General features: G+C 47.8%; 1 long non-coding RNA gene across 1 annotated transcript in view; it reads right to left on the reverse strand.

The window, feature by feature from the left end:
* LOC149328783 (uncharacterized) overlaps window positions 1–16,301 on the reverse strand; it is a 63,559-nt gene extending 47,258 nt beyond the window's left edge. Inside the window, exon 1 of the long non-coding RNA XR_016285774.1 lies at window positions 14,888–16,301. This is a non-coding gene — a long non-coding RNA (uncharacterized LOC149328783). The remainder of the gene's footprint in view (window positions 1–14,887) is intronic.
* Window positions 16,302–26,686: the final 10,385 nt, after the last annotated feature.

Below are 26,686 nucleotides of genomic sequence, written 5' to 3' on the forward strand. Positions count from 1 at the left end.
ATGAGAGTGAACGAAGACACCGTATTCAGTACAAGCTCCTTTGAAAATGTTTTTTTTTGAGGAAAGGAAATGAATCTGTCTCGCATATCTCGGTGGACACCTGAACCTCACCGGAAGAAGGGAGGGACATAAGAGTGAACGAAGACACCGTTTTCAGTACACGCGCCTTTAAAGATGGTTTTTTGAGGAAAGGAAATGAATCTGTCTCGCATATCTCGGTGGACACCTGACCCTCACCGGAAGAAGGGAGGGACATTAGAGTGAACGAAGACACCGTATTCAGTACACGCGCCTTTGAAAATGTTTTTTTTGAGGAAAGGAAATGTATCTGTCTCTCATATCTCGGTGTACACCTAAACCTCGCCGTAACGGGAAGGGAGGAAGATGGGATTGAACGAAGACACCGTACTCACTAGACGCGCCTTTGTTCATTCCAAATCATCGAGCTGGCATGGCGAAGTGGTAGCGTGCTCGTCTCGCACTCCGGAGACCGGGGTTCGATTCTCAAGCTCGGAAAATTTCCTACTCTGTTTTATTTGTTTATCTGGTCTGACTAGAAAGGCTAATTGGTTAAGTAAGTCCCACTAACTTGGAGCATCACTATACGATCCCTTTAATTGGTTGCATGGTTAGTAGCCAAAGTGCAATTGACCCCCTTTGAAATTCGCGCACTGTGACGTCACGACCGTTTCGACCAACTGAAAAGCGTGACATTTTCTGTCGACAACTGCTGCTTACAACGATGAGGCATTAAAGGCTTCCGCCTTAAAATTTGGAAAGCACGATCTGGAATTTGGCCCTGTTCAAAATTGCGGCAAGCTTCTCTAGAGTCGGTGATAATGACTCGGGACGCTGGATCCGCAGCTGCAAGTGCGATAGCAACTTCCTCCGCGAATGTATTGTTGGGGGCACGGAAGGTGAGGCCCTGAACTGGGTTGTTTTGGTGGACAACGGCAGCCGTGTACCAACCCCCATGGTGTGGACCTGCCGCGTCCGTGTAAAATACCCCTGGTGGAGCACCATACTGTCTGGAAATGGCCTCCGCTCGCGCGAGGCGGCGGCCATCATGGGCATCTTTTATCATGTTATTGGGGAGGGGGCGAACCTTTAGTGCGAAGCGCCAGGCCTCGGGCATGGATACCCGCTTGTCCTCTTGGGTTGTGTAATTGATGTGGAGACGGGTCAGTAGGCGGCTATCCGCACGTGTTTTGCTTAACCGCAAGTATTGATTGCTGAGATGAGCCTCGCGCAGCTCCCCAAAGGTGTTCGTCATCCCCAGGCCGAGGAGACGTTGGTTGGATGTTGCAATTGGGAGGTCGAGAGCACTCATAGATTTTTCGGAGAATCACTTCGAAAGCGTTCTCATCGCATTTGCGCAGGTGGAGGTACGGTGCCGAATACAGGATTCGACTGGTTACGAATGCGTTGGACAGCCGCAGGGCGTCTTTGCATCGCAACCCCCCTCGTTTGTTTGATACCCGGCGGACCATACGGCCCACCTGATCCCCCACCTTGCGGAGTTTCTTCAGCGTGATGTCAATCTTGCGGTTCTTTTGTATGTAGAGTCCCAATACTCTGATTTCATCGTGTTCAGGTATCGGGCCAGTAAGCAGGGAGAGGGCAATTTTGGTTGTGCACCTTGGATTGGGACGTATGTGCACGAATTCCGATTTGCTCGGGGAGCACTCAAGGCCGCAGCGGTGTGCATAATCGTCCACAATAGCCGCCGCTTGCTGCAGGTTGGCCTCGATTTCTCCAACCGAACCGTGTGTTGCCCAGAGGGTGATGTCGTCCGCGTACAGGGCATGCTGCACACCTGGGACCTCCCCCAGCAGGGTAGGTAGCTTCATCATGGCCAGATTGAAGAGAAGAGGCGAGAGGACTGCTCCCTGTGGAGTCCCTCGCGTACCAAGTTGGTACGGGCCATGTTCACTGTCTTGGAGTCGGAGATATGATTGCCGATCTGTGAGGAATTGCTTGATGTATTGGAATGTGTTGTTCCCACAGTTCATTTGGGACAGGTGGGAGAGGATGATATCATGAGTAACATTGTCGAAAGCCCCCCGCAAGTCCAATGCTAGGACCACCTTGCCGTCGCTAGGGTGCTCGACGGGATCAAGAATCTCTCTATGAAGTCGCAGCAGCACATCCTGTGCGGACCGGTGTGGGCGGAACCCGTACATGGTGTCTGCAAAGGCGTTGTGCGTTTCTAGGTAGGTGGATAGTCTGTCACGGACCATGGTCTCCATCAACTTTCTCACACAAGAAGTGAGAGATATGGGCCGGAAGTTGTCAGTGTTGAGAGGTTTGCCTGGTTTGGGTATGAATGTGACGAGAGCCGTCTTCCAATCCACTGGGAGAGGCGTACCTCCCGTCCAGACGGCATTGAAGTATTCGAGCTGCCGCTCGTAGGCCGGTTCGGGTAGGTTAGCGAAAAGTTTCACAGTTACCTTGTCCCTGCCCGGTGCTGTCCCTCGTTTCATTTTGGCCAGGGCCGCTTTGAGGTCGTGAAGCTGCGTAGCAATGAGACGCAGAACGCGAAGCGAGAGAGAGCATCTGGCCTCTGTGATCCGCGACATGCTTGCCGCCGTGATTGCCTGCAGGCTGGTTCCGGTGGCCGCCAGCCCTCGTGACCATGATGCGTTTTCCTGTCAGAGGCGAACTTGCGGGCCGCCAGCGGGCTGCCCGAGCGCGGTTAATCGAAGAAGCCCACTGCTGGCACAGCGCCGACGGCTCCTCCGAGTCACCCTCGCAGCGGAGGAGTCGGCGGCGGATTCGCGCTGCTCTGACGTTACTAGCTACTCGGGCATGGGCAGTTGGGGCTCTCCGGGGCTCCGCGAAATCGCTCACACTTAGCGTAGTGTTTGGTTCCGCAAAACATTTTACCGCAACCATTGCCCGATCAAGCATCAGCACTGCAGCGGCCTGCCATAGTGGTGGAGTGGAAAGTTACCCCTACACCCTTTGGCTTGAACAGAAAATTCTGATGGCAAAACTGGCCACTGCGGCTGAGCCCACTATGTCACTATCTTGCGGCTGACGTCACTATGTTGCGCTCTACTGTTCAGATAGGAATTATTTTCAATAACAACTGTACGCGGAAACAACTTCCAGTGTTCTAAGTTTTCTCTCCGGTGCTTTCATTAAAGGGATTTCAAATTCTGAATGAGCAAATCGCAGCCTAGCCAACAAGAGCTGGTACGCTGTTTAGTATTAAGATCAGCGTCAATATTAGTTCCGGTTGACTTCATTAACGGTGCACACCGGGAACGCCCGTTTACTACATACTGTTTATGGTTAATTGGCGTGTCTTACATGTCTTGTAAATGTCAACGTATCTGGTAACCTTGGCATGTGTACATATGTAAAAAATTGGCTATGGTTTAGCTCTGGTTAAACCTGGAGGATTGCGAAAGCAACATCTGCGCGTAGCAATATATTGTTGCGTGAGCTACGTTGCCACAGTGTCGCTTGCGGCGCACGTGAGCTCTCCTTTCCGATTCTCCGACATGTTTTCAGGCAAGCGACAGAGCTGGCGAAGGGACCGGAGGCGAGCGCAACGACGAGGCAAACGATGTTACGTCATACCAAGCGGCGGCGGCGGCTCCGTGTTGATTCGCGCGGTGTGACGTCATGCCAGATGGCGCTGCGAGCGCGCGGCGTCCGCCAGCTGCGGCTATTGCTAGGCAACGGCTCAACGTCGGTCTCTGTGCCTCCTCGGAGCACCGTCATAGCGAAACCACCCTGCGGCCATTGCGACCAGATTTTTTTACCCTCGCACGCAGGCTGCGGGCGCGCTCCTACTCTCGACACGAGTCGCCATCTGTCGGCGCGCGCGGCCCGAGGGACTGCGGGTCGCGCCGGCGCCGCGCGTAGAACGCATGTTTCAGTGTTCGCCTCTGCCGTTGTTGTGCTTCATCAGCTAACGTATGAGGGTGTGTGCTGTGCGTCACTACTCACATTTTCCCTCTTCCAGACAGTACTGCGGTTATCTTGCGCGCAGTTACTCGTTAACGTGACATCCGAGGGTAGTCGACCAGGTAGTGTACGGACTGGAAACCGGCGCTTCTAAGCAGATTTCTGCGCTGTCGTGTCGTTTGTTGTCGCCTTTTACGTGCGATATCATCTATGATAATTTTATGCATCAGAATGTATATCTACTGATTTGACTCAGTGGAGTATAGTAACTGGATAGGCGAGCTGCAGACTGAAGGTTGTCCCGACGGAGCGCGTGTTTTCGATCACCAGTACGTGTTAGGCATCCTTGCGCTGAACTTGCTCTTGTTCCCATTAAACACATTTCATGACACGATTGTAAGCACGACCGCTACCGATTTCAGCTGCTTTTTCCGCACGCATGTCAGAGGGATCTGGGGGGTAAAGGTTTATCTATACTATCTTTCTGCTGTTGGTATCTACACAAGTTTGGTTTGCTTTATTAAGGTTTTACGTCCCAAAGCGACTCAGGCTATGAGGGACGCCGTAGTGAAGGGCTCCGGAAATTTCGACCACCTGGGGTTCTTTAACGTGTACTGACATCGAACAGTACACGGGCCTCTAGAATTTCGCCTCCATCGAAATTCGGCCGCCGCGGCCGTGATCGAGCCCGCGTCTTTTGGGCCAGAGCCGAGAGCCGTAACCACTGAGCCACCGCAGCGGTGCGGTATCTACCTTATTCATACGAAAATACTATGCGCGATTTCATTACATTTTCTACACTTAGCCAAACGGCTACGCAACGCTCTCACACGCGGCGAGAGCTCCTGAATCAAATAACGCGACTTCGAACCTCAGAATTAGTGAAAGCTGGATTAGCTGCTCATATCTATTCAAGCTTTGATAAATTAAGCGAAAGTACGTTTTTATGCACCAGGTTGCATAAACCATGACAAAATTTGTTTTCTGTTGGCACTGCGACTCAGTTGAGCTCACAGGGGTAATTTGTTGATAACTGGCGCGGCGACAAGAAGGCTCTGTTTGTGGAGGGGGGCTTTATGGCCGGCCGGCAGGAAGGAATAAGAGTGCATGGGAATTGGAACTGCATGCTAGCCGCACATCTAATGCTTGATATTGAACAAAAATTTTCTTTGCGGTGGAGCACCAAGACGGAATTCGATATAAGCACGAGCGCGTTCTAAGCGCCGGCACAATTAATCTGAATGTCAAACTAAATGTCATTAAAATACGTCAATGTTATCGCTTTGATAACGTAAATACTCCTGCAACACAGCCACGCAGCGGTAGTATGCTCGACAATGTTTTTTTAGCGCCCGAAGCGCGGCTATATGCAGGCGCGGCCGCGGGACTGCCGCAGCCCCGCAGTCCCCAAAGAAACGCCCGCACCGCGGAGCGACAGTCGGCGCAAAATGGCCGCGCCCGGGAGAGGTTCAAAATTCTGGTCTATATGGTGTTATACAAGCGCGGAGGAACAACAAAGCGGGGGTTGCATATGCCAGTTCATGCAAGAGCACTAAGACCGCCATCTCTTCTCGACTGCTGTGTGTTAAGCATGATCGATTATGCTGCATTCACTCCCTCCTTTTACCCAGAGCTGATTTGGCGCTGTACAACCTCCCTGCGCATCCGTTTGCTGTCCTTTTGCTATCCTCCTTGCAGTTATAGCCTCAGGTATCACCACAGCTAGGCGTCGCTTGTCCACATCGCGGCGGTGGCTCTCTGGTTAGGGCGCTCTTCTATCGTCGAGTGTTGAAATACATACCCTGGCGGTTGCAAAGCGACCTTACCGTGACGTTTGCAAACAAAACGTAGCCTGACTAAAGAGCGGTCGGGACGCTGACACGCGATAATGCTTAAACGTGGAAAATAACGAGAACGGGATAATTGAAAAGCGAGTGCGAGCACACAGGTTACACGCAACACCGGTTGCAGCGGCCACCGAAGAAGACGGCATCAAGGAGGATCCTGGTTAGGCCAACTTTATGCCCTACAGCAGGTTCGTTACCAACTAAAGGGAGCTCTTACCACGCCGTGGAACTGAACATAAACTCTGCTATTGGAATGTTGTGTGCGGTTCAGTGGTCTTCTCGTGTTTCATATGGTGTTAACAGAAGGCAATGGAAGTCAAAATTCAAACATTAAAAGTGGCGCTGGTAACTTGTGGCTGCGCTCAAGTGACAGTCTGTCTAAAAGTTATACTGTGGCATACAACCTCATTTATATTATGCTTGTTTGCTGCACCGTTGAGTACAGCGTAATTCACAGCGAGCATCGAACTTTCAGAGATAGACCGCGAAATGTAAGTGCATCCGTAATTGGCTGTTTTAAAACAACGGCATAAAAGCTGTAAACTTGAAGAGACAAGTGTTTATTGCATAAACGAAAAACTTCAGTTTACGTAACAATTCGTCAATAACAACTTCTTGAGCTCAATCCGCAAAGACGTAGAGCTACAAGAGACGGGCATAAACAATGCGCCCGACAAGACAATAGGCGGGCATCCGTAGAACACACCGCCTCATGTCGTTATGTCTCCGGCGCCCGAGAACGTGCGCACGCCGACGCAATTAGTCCTGAACGAGCGATCCTTGCCTTCGTCTAGCTGTCACTTCAAAATTTGCCACGACCTACTGCCAAAGTTGAAAGCGAGGAGGAAAAAAAACGACCAATAAGAAAAATGACATAAAACTAGCCAGGTGGCTCAAGAAGAACACGCAGTACCTATGAAAAGGAGAGCCTTGACGTACCCAAATGAGGAGGGAGCAATTTCTAGTGGCATATAAATTGCGACGATCAAGACTGTGTCCTGGACGTGTGTTGAAAGAAGCGTTGAGCACGGTCCACACAGTTCTCAATCGGAACCGTCACGTTGTACTCCTGACTGCACCATACTGGAGCGTAGGTTCCAGAGGCAGTTTAGACATTGTCCAGGGCTGAGCGTTATTCTACCGTGCCAACGACATCACAACCGCTGGCCCTGCCGCTACTCTCTGAGTACCGGCGACGCCAATCGACAAGGACGGCGTTTACCTGTAGGAGCAGCACTAAGTAGGATTTCCTCTGAATTCTTTCAGTATTGAAAAGCGCTGGTCATCATTATTTAGGATGTTTTCGTTAAGTTTGTTTCTGGAACGCGAAAAACCGCTGTTATATTTTTTTATTTTGCAGGTTTTCAGCGGGAAACTGTTCTTTGTTTTAGAGTTTCATACCTCAGTATTGTTTTCTGCCAATGTTAAGGGGCTAACGCTTTAGGTCATGCACATTCCCTCGCCAGAACGGCTTGGCTGAACCTCGGACAATCAAAGCAACCGATAACCCAGCTTTCACGCGTACGCTCGCTAGGCGCAACACGACGACCACGGCGAGCCTATCACTCAGACCCTGCACCCAAAAACGTTCCTGCACAGGAACTTTAGTCATCCGCTAAACAGGCTGCTTTGTCTGCAAGATCGTCCGTGAGCTGAAAATTAAGGAGAAAACAATATTGGCGCAAACAAACATGACGTATTTTTGTTTTGAAAAGCACGGCAGCGCAGCAGAAGACGAAAGCGCAAAGAGCAGAAGCGAACACCGTGGTCGCTATTTCAACAACTTTTATTCTTCACCAGCTGCTTATTTAAGTGCCAGAAAAAAGATATGTGTAACCATTTCTGCGAACAGTGTCGATTACTTACAAAAGCGAGTTTTTATTGCAGTGGAAAATGAAGATGTGCTTACAAACAAGCGGCCTGAACTATTTATCTTTTCATCTTCGATGATCTCACGCGTTATTCTTCCCCTGCTCTTTCCTAAAAACAACGCATTTTACAAAAAGAGGTTTCCACACCTTTCACTTGTAAGAGAGAGCGTGATCGACTAGTGATCCTCCTCGTCCGTTTCTGACGTTGCGAGCATGTTCAATGAGGCGCTGGATTAAGAATCCTTATGTCTGGCCGATATTTTTTTCCCAGATGACAACGGAACTTGATAAATGCAACTTTTCCCCACGTGACGTACATATTCTGTGGTTTTGTTGTGAATCCAGGAACTTTTCTGTTCCTAGTTTTTCCTAATTTGACGTAACGTAGCAAGTTTCTTTGGGGCTGAGAACACGACTGTTGTATTCGCGCATTGACCATTTTTCTTCAGATTGTGGGAAATGATGTGCAGATAGAGAAATACAATACAGTGCTTCCGTTCACAAGGAAGCTGGGGCGTATGACATTGTTTAGGCGGCGTGAGTTTCTTGAGCAGCTTTTCCGCAACAGACACTTGAACATGATCGGAGTAACCAGCGCTTGTTACTGCGCATCTTTTAGGTTTTCATCTTCCGTTGCGCTACAGCGTTTTACAACGCTATTAACCAACAAGCGTACAAATAATTTCTCTCATTAAGTATTTGAAGTATTATGCCAGGTCATTAGTGGCTTCCTTTGGCATACGTTTGGTTCCTTCTCAGGGCGGTCCACAAGGATAGTAAAGAATTCACGTTTGTGCCAACACGTAATTGCGTCAGTTTACAAACATGGAGCATTAAGCGGTCAGTGGCGATTAAAAGTTCCGACGAAGGTGTATGCTGACCATTCGCAATGAATTGTTTCACAAATAGTGAACATTTTTCAACACAACTTATTTGCTCGTTAAAGAAATTCCTCACGGAAATAACGGCTAGACTTTGCACCAGAAACCTCCTAGGTCACTCGGCACTATCAGTTGAAGCTGTGACTCACCAGGAGTGGCATAATCAGACCAGACACAGCATATCGAAGATGTATTTTCACAGAGACATTGTCCCTTCGATTGTAACCAGATATCCGTATATTACACCCCTAAGATTATCGCGGTGTTTTGATAAAGCCGTGGGCAGTTAAAAAGCTGATTGAAGTGGTTCTGAAACGAATTCCTTATTCGCATGACTTGCGCCCACACAACTGGGTTACTCGGTGCCAGCTGCAGCTACAAACATGCTCGGCTGTCGCCGAAGCACAGAATCATCGCCGCTGTTGGCAGCTCTCAGTATAAATCTGGCGTAGAATTTTCGAATCACGGTGCGAAAGTTAACCACAACAACCTTGAACAACGTACTATCAGCGCGTGCGGCTCTGATCGTTCGAGATGCATTGTCGCAGATCACACTTCACAACAAAGTGATAAAGCCGGCTACGCCCTCTCTTTCAAGCATGAACAAATATTCTGAAGCATCGAATCATTACTGTCAGTCTCTGAAGCGTCGGTCCGATACTTCATAACGAAAACAAAATGGGAATAAAAACCACCGGGACAGAAACACAAAGCCTGCTGTAGCGCACATTAAATGGCTTTAAACGTATGTCATGGGCACCTTTTCGTGAGCGCCGTCGATGGGATTCTGACTCTCCATCAGGAACGACTTTATTGCCTAGATCACCTAATCTGGATGTACCGTGCATGGGCAAAAGTTATGACACAAAAATTTTCATCTCTCTCAGCGGCAGTTCACTTAATCTGAAACCAAGTTAGAAACGCTTGGTTTTGACACTAAGAAAAAGCAGTGTGTTTGCCGTGTACAAAAGTATGTAAAGTTCATTTCGAAGGGTTAAACTTTCGAAAATGCAAGCCTTACATATGTCAATATGGCCTGCAGATTTTGAGAAATGGTATGATGTGATTCGAGTAACTTTTTTTTTATACAGCCATGTGAGGGCTTCGAGATGTTAATTCTACAACTTTTCTCTCCTCTACCAGTGCTGCTTTGCCATCGTTCCAGAGAAGATGATCGTCAAGGCACCTGTAATTCTGCTTGTTGCCACCATTATCGTCATTACCGAGGCTTATAAATGTACTCCCTCAGGATGTCGTCACTTCTGCCGTCCATTTGGTTCCAAAAAAGGGTGGTGCGTTCATAACAAATGCGTGTGCGTAAACCCTCCTATCAGTCGAAGAGATGCCAGTTTCCGTTCTTTCAAGGACCTCCCTCTTGGAATTAGCCTAAATAAATGAAATAACAATAAAGAACCAACTTTTTCCTGACTCCACGCTTGGCCGCTTTTTGAATACTTCTTTACTTTGAGCATAAATCCTTAAATATAGGGTAGAAAATCACAACAGACCACTCGAACCTCTTGAGTGCGTGCCAAGAGGAGGTGTCGCAATTTTGACAGACAAAGGTGGTACTGGTTAAAGACCTTCAAATTCAAATTCTTTATTTCCATTTCAGAGTACAAAAAGGTGTGTCCAACACTCTCTGGAGCCGTAGCCGTAGGCTAGTCATTGGTTCATAAAATTAAATACTATCACGCAGACACTCCAATAAAATACAATTGGAACCTGAAACAGCGGGGGGAGATACATATACATGAATACAAGTGCAGATATTAAAAGAAAAAGGCATCACAAGGAGATATTCTGTAATTAAAAAATCGTCGTTGATGTCCAAGAAAATCAACAAAAAGAAACGAATGCTCGCAGCAGGTTGAGTAAGCGTTAGCTTACAGTACGCATGTGCCGAAAAAATTTTTTCCCGAAAGATTCTTGCAGCATGTGCCAAGCTAGGTGTACACTAAAAAAATCGATTTGAGTGGCTCCGTCGCTGTTGACAAGCATTGCTGAAGACTTAGTTTGTGTGACCTGAAGCCGTTTGCCAAATACTCCATCCAACCCTCTCCTTGACCCCTTTTTCCGCTACACCCTTTCTGATGAGATATGAAAAATGTTGCAAAATCTAAAAAGCAAATCTGAAACTGGTTAAAATATGGCGCAAATGCATGGTTTTTTTCTCTTGGTCATTTGAGTTTGAAATATATTCTACTTAGTAAGTAGTGAACGCGTCTTAATTATCGCCATTCTATACCAAAAATGTGTCGATTGCAGAAGAAAGACCTCTCTGGGTGACTTACAGTTAACCTTTTCGGGACTTCTACCCGTCTTTCAATCTCCTCAAAGTTACTAAAAAGCAATCCTCGACCGTACACAAGGCACACTTCTGTTACCTGCTCTTTATTGCGGGATCCACACCGTTGCCCTGTCATATTTTTGCACAACGTTATTTTGCCAGCTCGTAGTAATATAGCGAATCGTTATTCATAACCTGATCTTAATGCATTCCTCTACGGAGAGCCTTCTGTTCAATCGCGCGGCTACGCAGCGCCGCGACAGATAGTGGTACACCTTCCTCGAAGTAGACACGTTCATGCCACGACGCATCACGACTACCTCGTCCGAATACTGCACTACTCCGTACTTCAGACTCTGCTGATGCACCAGGTTTCCCTTCTTGACACAGGTAAGTATTCTGCTCCACCAAGCGTTTGATTGCATCACAAACTGCGCTTCAGGAAACATTTGTAATGCAGATAAGAGAGAGCACTGGAACTGGGTCTCCGAGAACAGGAAACGCATTGGGATGAAGCAGCGAGACATCAATGAAAGTCGACAGAGCCGTTAATGAAGTTCCGCCGCACTGTTGCAAAAAGTCAACACCCTGGATGATGTAATGCGTAGAGCGTGGGAGCACCATGAATTAAGTGGTGAAGACGTTGCCAGCCGTCAATTCATTTACATAACAAAAACAAATTGGAGTATATGGCTCCACGAAATATGACCATGCTATCCCTACAGATTAATATTTTGTGATTGAGACCATTCTCGAACGCTAAAAGGATCACCGACTCTGTGGCATCAGCGTCCTCAAACGACAAAACGTAATTTCCCCCAGTTATCACTACAAGCCGGTTCTCTACCACACTGGCGAGCATAGGAATTAGCAATACGTTGACCTTACGAGCGCAACACCACAGACCACACCCGCCAACTTGCCATTGACGGTGAACAACGTTCAGGAAAAGGGGAAGGTTGGTAGCGTGGAGTAGCGAAGGTCAGTCTGCGGTCAGAAGCAGGGGAGTCGGTCCATATTAATGCGTAACCGTAGTGGCCCGGAAGGCCTAAAGGTTTTATCACAAACTTCCGTACTGAAAGTGGGACAAGGATTTGGCTATGGTCCATGTTAGAGTGAAATATGACACCGGCGGCGGCAAAAGTTAGGGTATCATCCAAGCGATTCACCGCAAGTAGCCTAAAACAGCGTTTTAACGCGAAAGCGTTAAGGGCCCCATGTCCCAGAAAAGCAGGTGTCGTCGTCGGCTTCAATGGCCGTGAGCAAAAAATCTCAGAAGCATTAATAAATCACACCGAGTAGGAAATTGGTCGATTTGAAGAAACGAACAACGGCCTCCGGAGTGCCAGACGAGCACGCCAGCTCGATGGTTTCGAATCAACAAAGGCTCGTCTAATGAATACGGTGTTGTCTTATACGGGTGCTTTAGAGACATCGACTGTCATGTATATTAGTATTAATGGGCATGGAAATCACACACGTCGCAGAAAAGCGAGTAGAAATGTATGTTTCCGCTACTTTTGCTCTTCGCTAAAACCACTCCTTCCTCCTCCTCCTCGCAAGTACGGCACTGCCCCAACAGATAGCGCGCGATGGCAGCGCCTCCCGCTCGTCTCGTTTGGGCGCAGTGGGGCCGTTCGGGGACGCAGGAATCACGCGGTGAGCCATAGAGAAAGATATTGGTAAAGAGCGGACACTCCCATAGGGCCCAGCGGCCCATTTGACTGCAGCGCACCAAGCGGGCGGAGTCTCATAACATCCGGTTTCGGTTTCAACGCGCGCAGTTTGAATGGCTGCATGCGCTGCGCCTCGCTACCTGGGACGACTTCCGGTTCCGGTTTCAGGGGCGCGCGGTTTGAATGTTAGCATACGCCGCGCCCCGCTGCGCCGTTGGCAGCGTATAATTAAATAGATTTCGAGTGCTTTTGACCAGTCATGAACGCAGCTGCTTCACAGCCTTTGCCAAATATTAGCACTCCACAAAAGACACCAGGTTTTGAGTGAAATGAGAACATTTATTTTGTGCAACATGAACAAAGCCGTGGGATGCGGAAGATGGTTCCTGGCCTCCTGCTCAAGGTGATCCTGTTGCGGCACCACGGCACACAGCAGGTGTTGCCGACGGGTGGCATCACCTGAAAAATTCGCAAGTATGGTCATTCTCAGTCACCTTATATTGTAACTCTGTAAACAATGAAAAGGTGCGAAAGCGGCGAGGGAACGAAATTACGAGCGGAGTAAACATGTTTTTGCGAAACTCGCGTGCTGAACGTCGTTGCGCAAAGTACAATACACATACCGTACTACACGGCAGATACCAATCAGCTTTTTGCAAGCATTTCTACATTCCCCGACGTTATTGTCTACCTTCTAAAACCTAGGTGGACAGCAGAGTACGCGGTTTGTTCGAGAATATTTCGTACAAAGACGGCCACAACACGGACTACGAACCAGAAGTACACAATGTGTTAGGGGCACTGAGAAATACACGGGTGCAACGTATGTTTTAAGAAGCATAGAAAATTAAACTATCGACGCAACAGTTCTTGGTTTTCAAGCTCTTTAGAGTTTAGAAAGCCCGACGCGTTGCCTTTTTTTGCCGGTTTTCAAAAGCGCATCCCTGTGTTGTCAATGCACGGGCGAAATGTGCGTTTCCACGAGCGTAGATAACGGACTCTTTTTCACGTACTACATACATACATACGTACTACAAGAGTAAGGTTTTTGAGCTTTTCGTGCGTCAACTTTTTTTTCCACCAGTCTTGAAAACTACGGTCCCGTACTTGCTGCGCGGGAACGGTCGTCTTCGCCGTTCGCCCACTTTCAAAAAAGTACATTTTAACCTTACACCGACAAATGTCACCCATAAGAAGTTACATATTGTCGGGGGCCATACAAAAACGTGACGTCCCGAGAAAGCGCGAAACCAAGCAAAACTAACCGATAGGCACAGCGCGTCGGGCCACAGGCCGTGGGCAGGTTTTTTTTTTTTGTTTCTACGCACCGACCGGCGAGGCTGCATCATGCAGCATCATTCCTCCCGCCGCTCCCGCCACGGCGTAGCATGACACAGCGTGCGCGCGCCCTTCACAACTGCGCCGGCGTACTAAGCTAGAGTGCTCGAAATGCAGCGTAATTTTGCATAAAGTGCTTGAAATGTAGCGTACTTTTGCAAAAACAAAACATTCCTTCCTTGACGTTGTCACAAACTGCAAGAATGCCGTGAACAACAGCCGGCTGGCCACAGAGCGAGCGCGCCGCTTCACGAACAGCAGACAGGCAACGGCGGCCGGCGCGGCCGCCTAAATTGCATGCAATACAGCGTACTTCCACAAAAAAACATTTCTCACCTTGCCGCCGTCATAAACAGGAGGAGTTCTGCGTCGAAGGGCAAGAGAGACGAAAAAAATTGCGGTCTGCCCGCACGAACAAATACGCCGCACGCTTTCACGCGCACAAAACAGCCCCCACGACGCTCCGTTGTCTGCCACTCGGATGGGTCTGAGCCGCCGCGCCGGCTACCCGCCCGCGCGCGCGCGCGCGTTTAGAGACTGGTGGCGCCATCCTGGAGTTGGAAGTTTATCTAATGGAGGAGGAGGATTGCGCGTCATTTCCTGGGGCCAGATTTCGCCGAGTGTCCGCTCTTTACCAATATCTTTCTCTATGGGTGAGCGGCGAACAACGCGGCGCTCATCCAAGGCGCGCTCACCACGAAGCTTGCGGCCTGCTGTGATTTGTCCAATTGGCAAGGCGTCGCGCCGAGCAGGCGATGGCATTCCGTGAAGTTCCTGGCAGCGTTACAAGAAGCTGTTGCGTTTCACTCTTGAAGGTGAAGCTAAAGCGTCCTCCAAATTTTTCTTAGGGGCTGATTGGCACAAATATACACACACAAATATAAACACGAAAACACATGTGCTCACTCCGCGGTCCAAGCGAAGTTAACGCTCAAACTAGGGGAACAACACAGTAGCATCCGCACTTCGCAACGTAGGGACACAAGCCACTCCAACAAACTGTGCGGCAGCATTCGACTCTCAACGCTACACGAGTGACACAGCCGCCGGTTTTGCAGCCACTCACGCCAGGTACTGCTGCAACCCTGCCAGTAGACTGACGTAAAGGAGCCGCGAAGGACGCCGCTCCCGCAGAATGGAAACGATCAAAGTCTCGCCGGCGGCTGGCCCATGCCGCCCGAACCACGAAGCACACGTTCAGCGGTCCCGCGCTGGTCTCTCCGCGGACCCGTGGGTTAGTCACTGAGCCTTTATCTAACCCCTCACGGGATAGCGCGCATGCTTATCACGCTGCCGGCGAAGAACTTGCCAGACATGCGTGGTGTTGATGCACTTGCATGCACAACAACAGAATAGATTGCCTGTTCCGCCCGTTATCGCTTTATCTCCCAAAGCTAGGGCAAGAGCGCTCGACAAGATTATTTCGCGCCAGGCGGTGCAGATGCGCAAATGCAGCTAAAGTAGTGATCAAAACGTGCATCGTATTATTATCAGTAGCTTCGTGCATTTCAAAAAGTGATAAGCTGTTAAAGGCAAGAGGGCGTCTACGTTCGTTTATTTTTGTGTGTGTTTGAGGCTTCCCTTCGAAGGGTCTGCAGCGCAGCATTAGAGCATGCCAGTATTAGATACCCCGCAAGTGTAGTCGCAAGTTTCAGGCACACAGTTTGCAAGCTCTGCACGTACTGAAGACTCGAATCCTGCCGGCCAGAACCGAAAAGAACGGCGCCAGTGAACAGCTTGCGGCCGTTATTACGTTGACAAGGGGTGTGCGTTTCCACCAGTCGGTGAAGGCAGGGAACCATTGACCCGTGAAAACCTCAAGACAGCTCCTGAAATGGCTTCTAAGATGGCGGCTACACAGCTTCTAAATCTCGACTTTCTGCTCGTCAGCTACAGTCCTGTTCTACTCGCACGCCTGGATAATGAACATGTATCGTGGCTGCCCCGGCTGCAAGAAACGCCGCCGCACAATGTTGTTTGTACCATCTGCAACGCTGTGCAAGCTGCTGAAGGCTATGAATGTTGCCTCCGGCGCGTAGGTTGGCTGCGCTGCTGGGTGTTGCCGTTTCAACGCCTGGAGGTGCTGAAACTTCATCTCCTTATGACTTCGCCGGTTTGGGACGAGTGTCTCGGGCTGCTGGGGAGAATGGCGGCTGCGTTGGGGGTCGGTGAACGCAAAGCACCACTCGGTTGGAGAATGCACGGAAAAGCTCTCACTGCCTGCTTCTTTATCGAAGTTCCGGGAGGCCTGCCTCTTGAGCAGAGTGCTGTTTTCGTGGTCTTGTGGCCGAAGCGGCCATTCCTGGCAGTCCACTACCAGGGGATCACCACCGAGCAGAGAGTTTGCATCGCTTTGCGTGAGACACTCGGTTACGATCCTGAACAGATCAACGACTTGAATCCTGAAAACATCGACGACGCCTGTGGCATCGTCGACAGTTTCGTGCTCGAGTCCTCAAAGAAACAACACTACCTTAGTTTCCTAGGGCCCCGGCATTATTTGGTGAATTCCCATGCTGAAATTTCTGCAGCTGCTTCAGACGAGGGAGGCAAGTGCACATTTATTTTTTCTATTTCCCGCTTTCATGAGCCATTTCTCCTTTCAAAAAGTTTTCGAAAAGAAAATGAAATTATTGCGCCTCTCCGAGGGGGCATTGTGGTAAACAGCTCATAGACGGCTCAAAACTTCCGACTCTTGAGGGAAAGCTTTTTGAGGAGTGAAAGGATAATTTATGCAAGCGCTGTGTCTACATGATTGTGCACCCGGCGATGGGTTTCAACACATTGAAAGTTTTCACATATGAATTTAAACTTGCATTTCTATTTTCATTCAGACAGTTCTTCAAGCACTGCATTTGTAAACGTTCTGCCAAGCTTTACAATGATTTATTCTCGGACGTTTATTTCAGGAGAGGAATACATTAAGTGATTGATGGACTCCTTGAGTTTTGCTAACGCTTTTTCGGAACCACAGTGACGCTCCCTTTAAGTATTTGTTTCGATCCCGAAAGTGAACTTTAAAATAAGTCTTCGGACGTGATCAGAATTAGGATTACATAGTAATTGTTCACAGTATATAGTCATGAAAAGTTCGCTGAACATTTGAAGGGAATATCTGTGGAGTGGTTCGGGCTTTAATATCTGCCATTGCTTTTGCGACCTATAACTTCGCCGGGTCTTATTTCAGGAATTCTAGCGCGCAAAAAAAAATAGTACATATGATTTACAGCAGCAGCGCCGAAACATCCCCTTGTTGTTCTTTGGTGTATCATGGACACATGTAAGTGAACACCGGCTGGCTGATTATCCAACTGAAGATAAGCGATAGAAGCGCAGAGTAAGGTGGCACTTTCAGACACAATCCCACAACCTACAAGGGAGCGCTTGAGGTATGGCCTGCTTAAAAAAGGATCAACCCTTTGCGAGATAAAGGTTTCTTGTTTTGATGTGGGCCGTTCCTATAGTTAACAGACAGGCATAGTGCGTGATTTACGGTGTGCAAATCGCCGGTTATACGTGTTTAAAAGTTCAAATTTCGTGATATGTAGGCTATCGATGCGAACTGTACACAGTTATTCTTCTGTGGCTAAACACGACGCAAACTTCACACAACGCTTATTCTTGCAATTTGGAGAGATACTCGCGCTGTGCTTGCTGATATATATTGATGAGCTTGCTGCATGCCTTGATTTTGTTTTTTTTGTTACTGTTTAAGCTGCTAAATCTCTTGGTGTAGTTATGTAGTAGTGCATTGCATTGTAGCATCTACAGCGTCAGCAGCAAGATCAATGTTTTTACTGAATAATTTATCAGTAATTATTCAGTATTTCAAATAACATGCCGTACCTTCAGCCATTTCTGGTAGCAGAAAATAAATAATGCACTACATTTTAGGAGATATGAAGCAGAGGGAAAATGCGAACTGTACGAGAGACAAGGTGTGAAATGATTGGCTTGTGGGGTAATTGTGAGAAAAGCGGATTGCGCAACTGAATTGTGGTTCCACAGCAGAATGCAAACTACATGGCAGAAGCAAAGGTATAACAACTTTCGCAGATTCGGGTTCTTCGCTGGTAAGCACAGCTGTACATAATTTTTTAACCAAAATTCAGCAGTGCGGACCATACACCGGGTCCGGAAAGTGCATCGGAAATTGAGATATCTTATCCGTATCGTTTTACGAATGCTTGGTCATATTAAGTTGCGAACCGCAGCCACTGCCAATTTTTCGTGCCGATTGTTGCTTCATGTGTCGGTGTTGCCCGATTTTCCGTTCAATACTCCGTGCGTGAAGGTAGAACATGCTGGAAACGAGCACCGGTCTCCCTACGAGTTAAAATTTCAACGTTGGAGCACCGTCTCGCATAGTTATTCAGCATGAAACGCATGCCTGAGGTGTGCGCAGAGCTCGTGTTCTTGAAATTATTTTTCTTTGTTGTTATTAGAAAAAAACCTTCTTTTTAATCGAGCAGCCTGAATTTGTAATTATCTTGCAAAAATTTTCGTGTTAACGGCAGGCAGATTTGTATCTGCTGGTGAAGCTTTAAAAACATTTTAAATTAGTTTTCCGCAAATAAACTTTTTACTTGGGTATCGCGCAACTGTAATTAAGATCTGAGGGTATTTTTGTGCTGCTGTGGTCTGCTGTCCCGAACGCCGCAGATTCGACCGCGTAGTTTGAGCGTAAACGTCGTGCACGGGAGGTGCCAGGCTTGATTCCCAGTGCCACAAACGGGTAGCCATCGACTACGAATGGGAACAGTTTTTGCCTAGCCTGATGCTCGGCTTCAGTCTAGTGAAATGCACGTAAACGGATCTTTCACTCTACGTTGTGTAGGCGAAAAACTTCTCGTGCCGTGTTATCCTAACTCCATTACAAGCCGTCAATTACTCTACACATAATTATCAGTTGCAACACGCGAAACGATGGCCGGATCACTTCTCGAACTCATCGGGGCTCCGACAAGCGTGTTACTTAAAAAGGAGGGAGAAAAGGCTTGTGCCTTCTCAACACCCTCCCCCCCCCCCCCCCCCACCAGCCACCCTCCCTGGGAGCAAATGGATGGAAACCATGCCCGTAATTGATTGCGAAACACTACTCTGTTCTATTGGACTTTATTCTCACTGTCAAGCAAACCCTCCGGGAGCAACTACTGAAGCCATGCCCGTAATTGATTGCGAAACACTACTGTGTTCTATTGGACTTTATTCTCACCTTCAAGCAAACTCCCTGGGAGCAACTACCGCAATTGATTGCGAAACACTACCATGTTTCCTTGAACTTCCTTCTCCCCTTAAAAGCGCCTTCTTGCTTCTGCTTTTCGCCCACCCACTGCGGAATCTTGGCATCATGTTACATTGTCTCTTGTGAAGATGGCACGCACCGCAATATCTCAACAATGCATCTGCTTGTAAAAGCTTCTGAAGCCTTAACAGCTGTTGTCACCACGTTATTACATGTGAAACAGCCAGCGATTCTCCCTATATTGCCACGTATCATCGTAGTGTTTGTTCGTTCATGCTCAAGGCTGCAGGAAAGGGCTGTTATCATTTTTGTTCGTGACGCGAGAAGCGACCAGTCTAATCTCGATTGATCGCAGCCATGAAAGGCTGCATCTAGGTTTTTCCAGATTACTGTAGATGATCTTGTCCTGCTATCTGGAAGTTTCCTTGCCGGCTTTAAATTGAGCGATGCCGCGAGCAGCGGACATTGGTAGTTCGACGACCGCCGAGCACGCCTGTTGCTTACGCCGCCGCCGAGTGATTCAGTTCTTTTGAGGGCGCAAGTCAGCCCAAATAAAGAGCTTCGTTTACAAGTCTTTCTGGTGTCTTCCTGACCGCTGGACTGCCGTCACTACAACGTGACAATATTACCACGCAATGAAAGCAAATAATAAACCTTGCACTTCCGGAATCCAGCCTTCATGTGTGGTGCAGCAACCTGAACGCGATCCGATGTGTTGACTTTTATTTCATCTTAATACTGTACCAGTCACCTACAATATCATATCTCTCTCGAAATGCCCATGTGTTCCACCAAAATATTTTATTAAGAACGGCGGAAGTCGACTCAAGAAATCCTCTCTTTGTATAGTACGCTACTCGCGTACCGCACTCTTTCTGCCAGCAAGGTTTGTCCACGAGGGAAGACCACCTGTCTGCTACGACTTTCTGGGTATCGCCACAAAACAGAATTAATCCCGAGGCAAAAACTGCGTTCCGCCCCGGAGAAGTTCTGCACTCATAAACATCATACATGCATAAGTAGGATTAAAATTTTGAAGTCCTAACTCTGAACAACCTAAAAAAAAGACACATATATGCCTTTGCTCATTTCGAAAACCTACATTTCACAATATACTCGCCCAGAGTACCGGCAGAGAGGTCCTTTGGTCCTCTTGTTTTTAGTTTTTTAAGGCCGAGGAACAATTCAAAAAGCAGTTCCAAAAACTTTTATTTTAGGGAATTAGGGTTCTTAAATTCCTTATTTTGCCTTTTTCAGCAGGTGAAAGTGGGCGTGCTGTTATCATCTGTGACAAGTGTGGCAGACGCTTCTCATCACGGCGAAAACAGGACTGGCACCTGTGGCACGAGCACCCCTAGCAAGAAGTGGAGCACCAATGGAACATCGATGGCGAGTTCTGTCCTTGAACCGATCAAGAGGAGCGGCACCAATGTTCATTTGGCACCTGTTCATACTCAACCTACTTGGACACAAGTTTTTATTTCTGCAAAAGTGACAATGATATTTATCCAATAAAAATTTTTTATGCATTTTGGTGGCTAGGCTCTCTCAGCCTCTTGCAAAAAATTAGTGCATGAGGTGAGGTGGAAAGTGGGGAAAAAAAGTACCCGCACGCGGAACTGGCTCCACGCTAGCACTTTAGGCTGAAACCAGGTCTTCTTATTTATGGTAAAGGCAAGGTGAGAATAAAAAAAAAAGCTGCAAAAACGAAACTACTACGCACACGGGCTAGGCGCGCCTGCTTCAAAGTAATGAACTGCTTTTCGCAATCAGCTAAAGACACCCTGGGAACAACGACTCTGAATTGAAAGAAAAGTTCGCCACCTTGAGGGATAGAAATTAATCACCCAGTTTTCTGCTTGAAAGCTTCATTTATTATGCAGCGCATATTTTGTTGCCACACGCAACTCCGATGAAGAACTCCGTTCGAAGTTCTGCGCAGTTCGGCACAGTCAGCCTGCCTTCTGGCGTTGAGCGCTTAACCGCCGACTTTTGACCCTTTCTTCGCCTGCTGGGCCAATTTCTTACGTCAAGCTCTGTGGCGCCTTCGGTATCGGATGGTCACGAGTTTGTTGCAGATGTTGTGATTTCGAGATCATAACTACAATGAGCCATATTTTAAATAACGCCCAGCGTTAATAACCCCACAAGAGCCAAATATAAGCTGGTCGCTTCATTCAGGGTGCGCAGCGATAAGGCTTCAAATGATGCGTGATCAAGCAGAAGAAATAGATCGAAAGAAGCTTTAACGAGAGTGGACCACCACGAGGTTGATGGAAAAAAGAGCAGCGATAGTCTTCAAATTATTTACACGAAAACGCTGAGCCGCTGTATAAGCACACGCGAAGACCGCCTTCTAGTAGCGAAAAAAATTCAGGGGGCACTTTGTTGTCCGAAAGTGTGGTGAGGCTGAAACCTTAAGCGCGGTGTTGCTGCTTGTGTCACTGATGTGTGGTTAAGATGTTAAGCTTTGCCTCTGAGGGTCGAACGCGACAGCGTCTTGCAACGCTGCCAGGGAGTACACAGAACGCCACCGCCCGTTCGGCTCTACGCCTTCCTCGTCGGTAAATTGGTTTTTGAGGAAAGAAAATGTATCTGTCTCACATACTTCGGTGGACACCTGAACTTCTCCGTAACGGGAAGGGAGGAAGACAGAAGTGAACGAAGGAACGAAGACACCGTATTCACTAGACGCGCCTTTGTTACTCGAAACCATCGAGCTGGCATGGCGGAGTGGTTAGCGTGCCTGTGTCGCACTCCAGAGACCCTGGCTCGATTCCCCAACTGGACCAATTTCCTACCCTGTTTTATTTATTCATCTGCTCTGACTAGAAAGGTTAATTAGGCTAATTTGTTAATAAAGCAATTATTTAAACTCATTCCAACTTACTTGGAGCATCACTATACGATCCCTTTAATTGGTTGCATGGTTACTAGCCAAAGTACAATTGGCCTCGTTTGAAATTCGCGCACTGTTACGTCATGATCATTTCGACCAGTTGAAACAAGGCCAGCGTAGCTACGGCGGCCACCCGAGGTCTCGCTTTGTCTGTCGGAATGTGTCTTTCGCTACAAGAGAAATGCGTATGAGAATATCAAAATGAGGAAAGTAAACAATTTGCCCTGATGCCGCGCTCTCGCCGATCCAACTCGCACAAAAGTGATGTGGGCTCCTGGCCACCAGGGTCTACGAGGCAATGAGGCCGCTGATGCGGCCGCCCGAGCGCTCACACACCGGGGTCCTCACCCTAGCTCTCCTGGCTCACAAGGTCATAAACGGCTTCTGCGGTTCCGCGAAATCCTAATTCATTATTGCGACAGCCACCGTGTCTACACGGCACCTGCCAAGGGGCTGAGTAAGGCGGAGGAGCGAACTCTGCGGCGCCTGTAGACAGGAACCCTTCTCTGTCCTGCCATAGCAAAACAATTCGATCCGAGCACAGATGGGCGCTGCCCGCACTGTGGAGAGATCTGCGATATCTTTCACATGGTGTGGGCATGTACTCAGAATCTTCACCTTCCCCCTTCCCCCACCCCCACCCGAGAGGCATGGGAGACTGCCCTCCTTAACTGCTCCATACTGGAGTCCCAAAGGGCTCTGGTCAAGCGGGCGCGAGACGAGGCCTCGTCGTGCGGTGTCCCGGACTAAGGATACCGACCATGCAGCAGGGTTTTTTGACCCTCAAGCTCTTTGATTAAAGTTTTTCACCACCACCACCACCCTGATGCCGAAGAGGCAAATTAGAGAAATTATGCTATCACTGCAGAGCAGATATTCGGCTCTAATTTAGGAAAAAAGTTGTAATGTTCGAAGAATGCACAATGATTTTACAGCTGTCAGTACGGAGTGCGCAGTAGTGGGCGTTGGGATGGTTCGATAGGATACCAGCAAGCTATCTCAGGAGATGAAAGATCTGATTAAGAAACACCAAGGCATGAAAGCATCTGATCCTACGGACAAATTAGAACTGGCAGAGCTAATGAAGTTGGTAAATGAGTGCGAGGTAGCCGACAAGAGAAAGTTTATTATGAAGAAAATCGAGCATGCTCTAAAGACCAGAAGTATCCTTAAATTAGTGGAGTAAACAAGGTATAGGTAAAAACCAGACGTATGCGCTAAGAAACAAAGTGGGCAATGTCATTAGCAATATGGATACGATAGTTAAAACAGCCGAGGAGTTCTACATATATCTATACAGAACACAATGTAATCACAGAGAGTACAGCACCGGAAGACTCTACACAAATCTATACAACATTCAACGCATTCACATAGAGTAGAGCACTGCAATGGGACATCACGTAAGTAACGAAAAAGGAAATAATGCCCTGCGAGCAATGCAAAGGGGCAAAGCAGGTGGTGAGGATCAGGTAACAGCAGATCTCTTGGAGGACGAAGGGGTGATTGGGCTAGAGAAACTAGGCACAGTGCATATGGAATGTCTTATGACCTCGAGCGTACCAGAAGCTTGGAAGAACCATAACATTATCTTAATTCATAGGAAAGGAGACGTCAGGATCATGAATGGCAGTGCTGCTGAACAGGATCATGAGAGGGAAATAACTAGAAGAATTGGGATCCGGTAGGGCGCATGTGGCAGGTTCTCTGAGATCATGATTGGTTTGGTTTATGGGGTTTAACGTCCCAAAGCAACTAAGGCTATGAGAGACGCCGTAGTAGAGGGCTCCGGAAATTTCGACCACCTGGGGTTCTTTAACGTGCACTGACATTGCTCAGTACACGGGCCTCTAGAATTTCACCTCCAAAGAAATTCAACCGCCGCGGCCGGAATCGAACCCGCGTCTTTCGGGTCAGCAGCCGAGCACCATAACTACTGAGCCACCGCGGCGGTTGAATGACACTTTACCAATATCCCTCAAAAGAAAGTATACAACTGCAGTATGTTACCGGTGCTCACGTACGCGGCTATAACGTGGAGGCTAACGAAAAGGGTTAAGCCTAAGTAACAAAACACCCAGCGAGCTATGGAAAGACCATGGATGGGTGTACCGTCACGAGCCCGGAAGCGGGAAGAGTGGCTAAGAAAACAGGCGCGGTTCAATAATTTCCTAGTCGAAATCAAGAGGAAGCAATGGCTTTGGCAGATGTAATGCAAAGACAAGACAACTGCTAGTCCTTAAGGGTAACGAACAGGATTCCAAGGGACGACAAAAGTAGTAGTGGGTGGCAGAAAGTTATTTGGGCGGATGAGAATTAGAAGTTAGCGTAGATACGGTGCCACACTGACAAAGCAGACAGTTAATTGGAGAGACACGATTGAGGCCTTTGCCTTGCAGTAGGTGTATTCAGGCTGATGATGATGATGACAAAAGAAAAAAAACAGCAGAGCTAGAAGAGTTTAGGCATAAAGACTTTTTCTTTTCTTCACATCCAATCAAATGCGCTGGAATTTCTCGCCAAGGGGCAACGAGCCCGTTAACGTATAGAAATCTGCTGGCAATAGGTCATGAAAATAAACATAGCACAGTCACCGATAACATTTCTGTAATAATGTCAGGTGAACAAAAGCAGAGCAAAAGCTTTTCAAGCCAAGTGTTCAGGCAGACAAAGAATAGCCACAAAATCTTCCATTTTCTCTAATGAAAAGTGTTAAGATATCACACACGATAAAAAAACACCTCAGCTGAAGTAAGAATTTAACCTTAGATGCACAAAGTTTCCTACTATCTTAAGAATAATGGAAAGGTATCAAAGGCAGACGTGATATTTTGAGCCACTGAGTACCTGCTTCGGCTTTGCCGAAGCGCAAGCGACATAAACTGAAAAGAATTACCTGTTCTGCAACACGTCACAACAAACCCGTTTCGTGACATGCATGGACGGTGTGATCTCTCCTGTACCGCTCTTCTAAACATGTGAACAAGTGTTGAGGGGGTGCCTAGTGTGGTTTGGCGAACTTTCGGAAAGGACGATTCGCCTTCGTCAAAGCAAAGACGCAAACAATTGCTTTTCTCGGAACATTGTCACTTTTCAAACCAGGCCTGCCTGCTTCATTACAGTCCAGGAGACCCTTCGCGAAAAAGGATGTAGTGAAACTCCGACCGTACTTAGATGAAAATTGAAGAGCTGCGGCTTTAAAAAAGTTCCTTTTTGGAGGTATTCGCTGCAGCAATTAGAAGGACATGGCTGTAGGCCAGATGGTAGGACGTCATGAGGAGCAAAACCGCAAACAGGACGGAACAGAGGCAGGCGACAACACAAAGGCCACAACAAAGGGCGCACTGTGTCACGTCGCATGCCTCTGTCCCGTCTTGTTTTGCGGTTTTGCTCCTCACGAGGTCGCTGCACCACTCGACAGCGAAGCAAAACTGCGGAGACGAGGCAAAATAAACACGAAGGCTCACGTCGTGGTTTTACTGCGTGTTCAGCTGAACGGCGGCATTTTCGTAACAGTATGCAACCCTATTACCCTTTCGCAGACATGGAAGCGCTGATCCAGCCGGTGGCTGACGCAGATTCCCTCATTTATTAAACGGCGGAAAACGCGACTACACTGTTGAAAACTGCCCTAGGCCACAAACATTCTTTTAACTGTATACAACCATCTGAACTGGCGGGGTTTATTCGCCACTCATACGTGACATCACCATTCGGCAGTGGCACACGAATGTTGGAATCTATTTCGTGTAAAATTACTGGCGTTCTCTGTGACGACCTGATACAATGGCGGTACGACGGTGCAATTCTGGGGTGAGAGAAACTATATGGGGAGCGTGCTTTCTTCGTCGGCGTCTTCAGGATGCGTCATCTCATTACGGGCTGTCCTAATTGTAGCAGGAAAAAATGGAAAAAGAAACAGCACGGAAATTATAAGCAACAAATGGTGACAGAAGGGTGAATTGAATTAAGCTTTCTAACCGACAGCCTCGAGCAATACAATAAGCAGCCAGCCCCATAGTGACTGAGCGTCATCCCATTTTTTAATAATTTAATTATATTTTTTTTCTCTTCTCCAATGCATGCTTACTGCAATCTTTTAATCCATCTTATCCCGATACTCTGACACTTTCAGCGCTACTGAATGTTCCCTTACCAGTGCTTTTCTTTACCTTTCTTTTAATATGGTAGTGCCGCATGGCCGCTGCGCACTTTTGTTTTACTGCTTTGTGTTTATTCAGTGCTGCATCAAAAAATATCCTTCACAATTTATTTTATTTTTTAGTAACCAAGAAGCGGAAGATATTTTACGCTTTCATGATATTTCTCATGTCTCAAGTACGAAAGGTAAATGTTTGTACAGAATCTTCCTGATGATGACGTGTATAGCGATAAAAACACCGGCAAGGGCCACAGGTGCCAAAACTTTCCTGAAGACTTTCTGTGAACGGGAATAGTAGCAAGCTTGATTAGAAACTCTTGCTTTCTCGTCAGGGGTGAATGGTACGAAACAGTCGCCCGTAAAGCCTGTTTTTTAGCCGAAATTTCGGAGCGCGTGCGCTTTTCAGGCTGTGTGTTGTAAGGCCTAGCGATGTTTAATTGAATACTCAGACGATGCCTAATATGGCGTCCTCCTAGCGCCAACCTGTCGGCACGTTTACTGCTCCATGATAATGTTCTGTAAAACCTAAATTCGCCAAAATAAATTAAAGTTGTGAGTG

The sequence above is a fragment of the Amblyomma mixtum genome, chromosome 9 (genome assembly GCF_055824585.1).
Source record: "Amblyomma mixtum isolate Tamu chromosome 9, ASM5582458v1, whole genome shotgun sequence".
NCBI lineage: Eukaryota > Metazoa > Arthropoda > Arachnida > Ixodida > Ixodidae > Amblyomma > Amblyomma mixtum.